At 36.7% G+C, this 9,546-nt stretch overlaps 1 non-coding gene across 1 annotated transcript; it reads left to right on the top strand.

The window, feature by feature from the left end:
• Positions 1 to 9,005: 9,005 nt before the first annotated feature.
• Positions 9,006 to 9,224, top strand: LOC117078707. The gene has a single exon (XR_004435129.1). It is a non-coding gene; the product is annotated as a small nucleolar RNA U3 (small nucleolar RNA).
• The last annotated feature ends 322 nt before the right edge of the window (positions 9,225 to 9,546 follow it).

Raw genomic sequence — 9,546 nt, 5'->3', positions numbered from 1 at the left:
TACATTAAAACACATCAAAAAATTTAGTTACAAGACGGAGCAAATATTTGTAATATGTGTGTATAAATGATAAGTATACATATATCCAGTATTGTTAATGTAAAAAAAAGTACTTTCAAAATCTAAATCTTCATCAAATGTTGAATATTAATAAATGTGAATTCCATAAGGTTAATGAGTATATAGTGAAATCAGCACTTTTGTCAACTGCTAGTGGGATTTTTAAATGGTTGACCTTTGTGGATACCAGCTGACAATATTTAAAAGAGTATTAAAATTGTTCATACTAAAAATAGACATTAACCTGATAAAATGATGATCTCTAAGGAGTGAGATGACAGAAGTGACTTATAGTTTCTATTTTATACCCTTCTCTTTTTTCAGTGCCTGGTTTGTATTACTTTCATAATTTAAAATTATAATTACTTTTTCATGTAAATTATTTTAATAAAAAGCAACCCATTTTATCTTTTGGCCCCAAATTCTACTTTTAAGGAAATCATTCTACGGAAATTATTAGACATGCACAAGTGATATACCAGATAATTTTTGTAAATTTTATAATACACATAGATGCAACCTAAATATTAAACATTGGTGAATAATTAAATATATTGTGGTACATAAACATGGTGGAGTAATGTGATGATTTTAAAAAATATATTTCAAAAATAATCACAAAAGAAAGTGTTTGCTATATGATTGTTAAGAATAAAAAGGATAGCTCAATGATGCCATGTAATGTCAAGTTAATGGAAAAAGGCTGTGCAATGTAATCCAACTTGAGAAGGGGACAAACTGCTTCTATAATAATAAGGTCATGGTTATGCTGGCAAGGAATCAATTAATGTCTTACGATGGTTCAATGAAGGATTTTTAGCAGCAAAGAAATTCTCCTTGTGTGAGATGTACTTTTTTGTTTATTTTTATTTTAGGTTTTCTTCAAGAATATAAAAATATTAAATATCAGACTGTAATCCAGAGTGGAGAATCACCCTGACATTCTTCTTACCCCATCCCCATTTCCAATTATAGGACTCAGAACTCCCCACTCTTTCTACCAGGAAAAAGAAGCAGCTTTACCTGACGATCCATGCTGGAAACCAATGGTATACAAGGAAGGAGTGGGGAGAGAAAACTGACATTGATGTAGGACTTGCAAATATCTGATGGTATGATAACAGGCACAGAAAAAATGGGAAGCAGGGACTTCAGGATAAAGGAAAATAAAATAATAAAAGGAAACAAGAACAAATGAACTGAAGAGAAAAGAGGGTGGCATGAAGAAAAGAGAGTAGGCATCCTTCTTCACAGAGCTAGAGAAAAAAATCCTCATGGGAAAATGAGAAAGTACAGTGAACACACCCTCAGTAAATAGATGGGACAAGAGAGAAAAATCAGGGACTCACTAATCAATTTTTAAATGCACTGTCTACCAGCACCACTCTGTATGGTTTGGATTAATCACCAGAGGATTTGAGCAAAAACCAGCTTGAACTTATTTCTGTGATGTTTACTTGTGAGGGTCACAAGATAATAACTGGTATTAGATAAACTAATCTCTCCCACTCCCACAGGAGGGCAAGGAATGGTCTATGAGGCCTTGGGGAGATATGCCAAAGAGGCAATAATTCACCCAGAAAATTTGCCTTTCATCTCCTCTCTGGAGAATATCTAAAGATATATGGGCTAAAAAAATAAAGAGCCTACCTATACACACACAGAAACATATATTTCATGTTTTTCTATGCAGATCTATATGCACAGAAAAAAAAGAAATGTCCTAAAATATTATTAATGTTTTCCTGGGATTTAGAATTACAGGTGATTTTTATTTCCTTGTGCAGCAGAATAATCTTATAAAGTCAATAAGAATAGCAGATTGACATTCAGACCCAAAGGAAATTAGAATGCCCAGAAGAGAAGGGAAGAAGGAAGAGTTGAGCAGTGAGAATCATAATGCACTGAGTTTAAAATCAGAAATACTTAAGTTATATTATATTGTAGGATTAAGTTTATTGCAGAAAGTTGAAATGCAGGTTAAAAGCTAGGTGAATTTCAGTTGAAGAGAAATAAATAACTCTTTTACATTTGAGTTTGTGACTGAAGTTTTCTACTTCCTATATTTGGTAAGCTGTGTAGAAATTTCAAATGTATGCCATGTTTGCATTTATTTATTTGAACCCAATCAAAACAAACATTGAAATAAAGCTGTAAACATGTCAAAGATGCAGATTAATATATGTTACTTTTTAAAGTTCTGGACTGGTAAAAGTCTGAATTTACATCTAGAGGCACTATAAAAGAATATGTTCTGTATTAGCAAAATGTTCAAGTTAGACACTAATAGAAACTTGCTAAACATATTTTAAATCAATACACTTCAAAATTGTTGGAAGCTGTTAAAATCTGTAAGTAAGCATTTGGATGATCTTTTACACTAAGAAAAAGTGAAAATTCTTCATTTCAAAAAGGGAGTGACATTTGATAAATACCTTGGTAAAGGTATAAAAAAATGCGATGGGAGCAAATGCAGGGGAGCCATTAGTTCCTTTGAAAGGTTCATAAATCTCTGGCAAGTTGTATCTGCAAACCTAAACATATAAAGTGATGACAGTGAACACTGATATCTCCTTTTCTTTGACAAATCCCCATAATGGGCATGTGACTTATGTCAAGGTAAAGAGGATAAAATCAGAAATGCTTTCTGCTGCCCTGTAATATAAGTGGTGTTACTAAGGATAGAAGAATAAACTTTTGCCTGTCATTGTTTAATTCAGTCCAGGGATTGCAAACTCAGAGTACTTTGGCTGATCTGGCCCACAGACCTGTTTATTTTGGCTCATGATTTCCTTTTAAACAAATTTAAATGTTAAGTTATACACTCTCCAGTACACCATCGTACGTACCATTTTCTTTTGAAAATTCGGCTCCATGCAGTTATTAAGAATACAGACTCTAGAAGTCAGAGTGTATGAGTTAAAATTCAGTACCTATCACCTACTAGCCACATAACCCTGGGAAAATGACTTAATCTCTGTGTAATGGTTTTCTTACTTCTAAAATGAGGATAGTAATGGTAGGGTTTCAGTGAGAGTTAAATCAGTTAAAACTCGTAGAGCAATTAAAATAATGCTAAGCAGATTGGGTAATGTAAGCACTGTGTAAAGGTTTGTTAAATAAATATTGGTTTATCTCCAGCCTAATCATGTTCTCTCCCTGGACCCTATAAGCATTTGGGCTCATACTTTTGGTTTAATTTTATCTGTAAGAAAGCTTTCATCTTGGCCTTTCATGTAAGCAATGTGTGTGGCCCCTCCATACATGGTAAAAATAAGAGATTCCAAAGAGTTCTATTTTCATATAAATATACCAATGACTGACTCATCACAATCATCATAAAAATCTTCCAAGCTAATTAAATTCTGGAGATACTAAGGGCACAATATAGAGTCCCTGTCCATAACAGGATTATTGCCCAGTAAGAGAGACTGGAATTGTACATGATGAGTAAGTGCAGGAGAGGATTACATATGCAAATGATAAAGGCTAGGTGACTGAAGTCTGTTGGAGAAAGCCACGATCACAGAGGGATGTGGTGGACTAGGAAGGATCTATAGAGGATATGGGACTTCAGCTAGTTCTTGAGGGCAGAGTGAGACTTAGTTCTGCCTAGGGATTAGATAGAAGAAAACATTCTGACAAGAGTCATGTGAGCAAATGACAGAGGCAGAATATATCTGAAAGCTTGAGCAATTACACACAGATTTAATTTGAGTAGAAAGTTGGTTATGGCAGAAATTATAGGAGATGGGCCTGAGCCCATGGATGAAGACTGCATTATGGAGAGTACTAAATGCCAGATGAAGGGCTGTATATTTTATCTTGAAAGCAGTAGAAAGTCGATGAAGATTTCAGAACTGGGAGAGGTAAGTGGAGAGACAGTTAATGATTTTTGCAAATAAATATTTAATTATAAAGATTATTCTGTTCAGTGTAGAGGATGGAAAGGGCCAATGGATAGTAGGGCAATTAAAACACCAGAGAAGAAACATGAAAATTAGCTGGGAGACTATTGTAATATAGTCTGAGGTTAAGTTGATTCAAGTTTGAATCAGGGTGGGACCACACACCTGCAAAGGAAAGGCAGTAAGCCAATTTTTTGCCCAATGCCATTGTATACATCCAGTAAAATAAGTTAGCTTATCAAGAATTCTAATCTTCCATAGCTTTATGTGTATTTGTCTATACTGAGACACACCAAAACATTCTGTTACCATATGTATTTCTTCTTACTCTAAAAGCTCTGCCAGGTTATGAGATTTGTCTGATTTCTTTTTTTTTTTTTTTTTTGAGACGGAGTCTCGCTCTGTTGCCCAGGCTGGAGTGCAGTGGCGTGATCTTGGCTCACTGCAAGCTCCGCCTCCCAGGTTCACGCCATTCTCCCGCCTCAGCCTCCCCAGTAGCTGGGACTACAGGCACCCGCCACGGCGCCCGGCTAATTTTTTGTATTTTTAGTAGAGACAGGGTTTCACTGTGGTCTCGATCTCCTGACCTTGTGATCCGCCCACCTCGGCCTCCCAAAGTGCTGGGATTACAGGTGTGAGCCACCGCGCCCGGCCAGAGATTTGTCTGATTTCTTTTGTCTCTCTAGAACCTAGCAAAATGCCTGACACATATTAACATTTTTAAAAGTGTAAAACTAAACCAAAAATCAATAGTTTATCTAGGTAACTTTTGATAAATGGAGAAAAAGCAGCTCTTGAGCCTACTCTGTATTTGGATATTAAGAGAATATGGCAAAATAAGAAGTTCTGATAAAGGAGCAGATTCAGGGGGAAAGGAAAAAAAAATTCCAGGAGTGAGATATTTGAATCTTAATCAATCTCAATCTCAATCTCTCTCTCTCTATCCCCCCCCCCCCCGTGATGGATAATACTGAATGTCAACTTGATGGGATTAAAGGATGCAGAGTATTGATCCTGGGTGTGTCCATGTGGGTGTTGCCAAAGGAGATTAACATTTGAGTCAGTGGGCTGGGGAAGGCAGACCCACCCTTAATCTGGTGGGCACAATCTAATCAGCTGCCAGCGAATATAAAGCAGGCAGAAAAACGTGAAGAGGCGAGACTGGCCTAGTGTCCTAACCTACATCTTTCTCCGGTGCTGGATGCTTCCTGCCCTCAAACATCAGACTCCAAGTTCTTCAGTTTTGAGACTCGGACTGGCTCTCCTTGCTCCTCAAGCTGGGGACAGCCTATCGTGGGACCTTGTTATTATATACATATATATATATATGTATATATCCATCCTATTAGTTCTGTCCCTCTAGGGAACCCTGACTAATATACTCTCCATCAATCCTTTAACAGGTAAAATCATTATTTTGGAGGGATAACAAAGTTATATATTTTATAATGATAAATGTTTATTATAACTATAAAAAATAAAGCTTCATGGGGCACTGAGACACAAGAGCAATCAGTTTGAGCTTAGAGTATAAAAGGATATACAGCATCTGGGCAAGGTGGTGTATGAAATGTGGGGGAGTTACAAAGCCTGAGATGGATTGCTTAAAGGGTGGCTTCTGAAAGAGTAATGCATTCATTGGCCAACATAACAATCAGATTAATGTCACCTTAGCATCATCTTTGGGTTTGACTTTCCACTGTCTCTGAAAAGATAAAGTCACACAATATTAACAGAAATGTAGAAGGAAAAATTTCAAATATAGTCATGTTAACTTTGGGTAAACCAGCCTGCAATGGTCCACAGTTGTATTTCTACCTTCATAAGCCCAGGGACACTGCTTATCTTAGGGACTATCTTTTGAACGGTTAGAAAATGCAGAAAACTATCTCTTATCTCCTGGAGGTAGATGGATTTCAGTGTTAAAGGAGCTTATAAAACTTGACAATTTCCCAGTGGCAAGGCATGGCCTTTATACTGAACTGCTTAGGAGGTATCTGCTCTCTTTCATCCTGAGAGATAACCATGAAATAGTTTGGCTGCAGCCTAATTCTCTGGCAGTAATATAACATATCAACATGGCTCAAATGAGTCATCACCATTAGTGAGGCATGGGCCTTGCACTGGTAGAGCATATATTGATTCTCAATAAATTTTCTTGAATTAAACAGAATTGTAGTTGCAGTGGCAATGTTGAATTTGCCCTGATTTAGCCACATGTGGCCCAAAGCAACCCAATTGTGGTATTAATGGACAAGGTTTAGGTATATACTATGGCCAGAAAGTGAAGCAAATAAACTCAACAAAAAACTAATAAGGCAGAGTAAAGAACTAGAAATTTCATGGGCTTTAGAGTAACACCTGGATTTGAGTCCTGGCTTTGACACTCACTAGCTCTGTGAACTTAGAAAAGTTTATTAATTTCTCTGAGCTCCACAACTGCATCTTCATAATGAGGATTATAATAATTTCTACCTAATATAGTTGTTATTAGGATTAAATGGTAAACCCTTGATAATCTTATTATATACTTATAAGAATGGTACTTATGAACATCAGCAAGCAGTTTGGCCTCATGGACGCAAGTGCCTTAACTGTAAGCGTAAAGCATTGTATCATTACAGATAGATTGGTATGGTAGACAGAATAATGGCCCATCAAAGATGTCTACGTCCTAAGCCATATAAATATGTTGCCCTACATGGCAAAAGGGATTTTTTCAGATGTGATTAACTTAAAGATTTTGAGATGGGTAGATTATCCTGCATTATTCAGTTGGGCCCCAAGTGATTACAAGGGTCCTTAGAAAAGGGAGTCAAGAAGGTCAAAAACAGAAAAAGGAGATGTGACTACAAAAACAGAGGTTGAAGTAATGTGCTTTGGAAATGGAGGAAGGGACTATAAGCCAAGGTATGCAGGTGACCTCTAGAAGTATGAAAAGGCAAGGAAGCAGATTCTCTCCCAGAGTTTTAAAAGTAGCATAGCATTATGGATGCCTTGACTTCAAAGACTTCTTTCCTTCAGAACTGTAAGATAATACATTAGTGTTGTTGTAAGCCAGTACGTTTGTGGCAATTTGTTAAAGTAGCAATAGAAAACTAAGAAATTTGGACTTGGTTAAAAGAATTCAGCAAGCTGTCAAAATCTTTCAAAAGATCAGCTTTAGGACTGGTATCATCAAATATCTTCATACCTGGCACCACAGCAATCATTACCTATAAACTATCAAAAAACCCACCTGAATTCCTCTTCCAAATCATGGTGTCACTCTGGAACACAAGCCCTTGATTGTTATTGTTGGTAACATTTCTTGGAACATAATCCTAGAATGAACCAAAAGGAAAAGTTTGTATTGGTATTTGTGACCTTCCTCACAGATAATTTTCACTCTGGGGCTGCAAGAGATAGCAAGAAATATGTTCATCATTCCCTTTACCCTTTAAGGAAAAATAATCTGCTTCACCCATCTGGGCCTAAAGGGTGGTTCCAATTGAGTGACTGGCACTGTTCTTATGAGCAATGCAAGCCTCCTAGTTCCTGCTCAACAGCATCCAATTGCATTTGATGCTGAGTGGACATGGGCACCATTCCAACTTTGCAAGTGTGCCATTTGTACTGCTTTGGTGTTGAGGCAGAAAAATAGGAAATCTGAGCTACCACAGAAATATGCTTGGGTAAGTTGCTTGCCATTGTCCCAGGTTCTGTGCATAATTTCAGGAGAAAATGAGACATATTTGAAAGTTCACTTTCACTAGATTAGGAACGTGCTACTTTCAATTTTACAAAACCACTGAAGCATTTTCTCAATACTGAACCAACACTGACTTATTTTTGAAAAAGACTACCTTACCATGTAATGCATTTTAACCATGCAATGGATGGTTGGGAATTCCATTCCTCCTTTTGTTATTTTGCATTTTTAAAAATGTAGCATACAATGTAAAAATCACAAAGGACACAGTATTTATATTATCCTGTCAATGTCAATATATTCAGCTTTTCTAAAAAAGGAAGCAAGCTTCTGTTGAAAACCTTAACCATTAAGTTATCGGGGGAAAATACCAGATACACATAGAAAACCAAATTTTGTTTATTCCTTACATATGTTCACGGTAATTCCAGATGTCTAATAGGCGGAAACATAAAACTTTTACCCATCGCACAAGATCCCTGTACTAACACCACCATTTTAGGCAAATTACCAACATTAGACATCAAGCGCCTATGCCATAGTTCAGTATAATGGCAGCTGTGCATACATTTATACATTCATCCCTCCATCCATTCAAAAAATATTTGTTGAGCACCTACATTTTACCAGGTGTATGGTGATGGGAATATCGAAGAGAACAAAATGGGTCTTTGCTCTCCTGGAGTACATAGTAGACCTGTGTTACATGTTTGATAAATTTATTGATACATTTAGTTTCATACATAATTCAAAATTTAACTCTGAGTGTGCATGTTTTTGTAATCATACGGTATTTAGAACTAAAGAGGGGAGAAGACACCATGGGGGAGATGAATCACCTATAACTAATTTCTTACACCCATGCCACTGACAGTTCTATTATATTAATCATTCTATCATGTTACCACTGATGGCAAGAATGATAACCTTAAGATCTTCAGTGGTGGTCGCTATATTCTTATTAGGGCAGGAAAGTGGACTCAGACACTTTTTATAAGAGTTGGGAAGGGCTTCTATGTAGCCTTAAAGAATTCAGTTATCTCAGTGTCAGTAAAGAGTAGTGGTTTCCAAAGAACTCGGATATAAAATCAGATAACCTGGATTTGAATCTCAGTTCTTTCATGTGGATTTGGGTACCCATCTAAACATCAATTTAATATTTAAAATGGTAATAATAATATTGGCCTGGAATGGTTTTGAGGATTAAATGAGACAATTCAGGTGAATCACCGGCCATAAAGCCCAACACAAAGCTCTCAGTAAAAGTAGTAGTAGTAATAGCTGTTGTTGTCATTGTTTGTTGTTACTACATTGATCTCACAGCTTTAGTTAACTAATAATTTACTAAGCTTATACTTTCAGGATCACTTCTATAGCTTATTACTAAAGGAGTTAATCTGAATGTGTAGAGCACCAGAAACCACGAGGAGGAGGTGCAGTGTTCTCTCCTGAGCAGAAAGCCGGCCCTAGGCAGTGTGTTGCCTCAATGCAACTGCCATTTGCCATTGATGATGATTGTTCTCTTTCTCTGAGAGAGTAAGAGGAGAGGATGCATTCTGAGTGGCTTCTGTTTATGTTATTAAAAGTTAAATAAATAAATAAATAAAACTAAAAGTAAAAAAAAAAGAAAAGGAAAAGAAAAAGAAAGGAATTTACTGCATCCTGGCTACCCAAACCTCATAGGCTTTCAAATGTAATTGCAGGAGAAAATGTGACCTTGCTTCTCCTTTTGATCCATACATCCCCTCTCTCTAGTTCTAAGCCCCACCAAAGTCTCTCTCTTCTCTCCTCTCTCTCTCTCTCTCTCTCTCTCTCTCTCTCTCTCTCACTCACTCACACACACACACACACACACCACACACACAGAGGAATTAAGCCAGAGATGGT

Source organism: Trachypithecus francoisi, unplaced genomic scaffold (genome assembly GCF_009764315.1).
Source record: "Trachypithecus francoisi isolate TF-2019V2 unplaced genomic scaffold, Tfra_2.0 Lachesis_group6, whole genome shotgun sequence".
NCBI classification, from domain to species: Eukaryota; Metazoa; Chordata; class Mammalia; order Primates; family Cercopithecidae; genus Trachypithecus; species Trachypithecus francoisi.
This window is presented reverse-complemented; position numbering and strand designations above follow the sequence as displayed.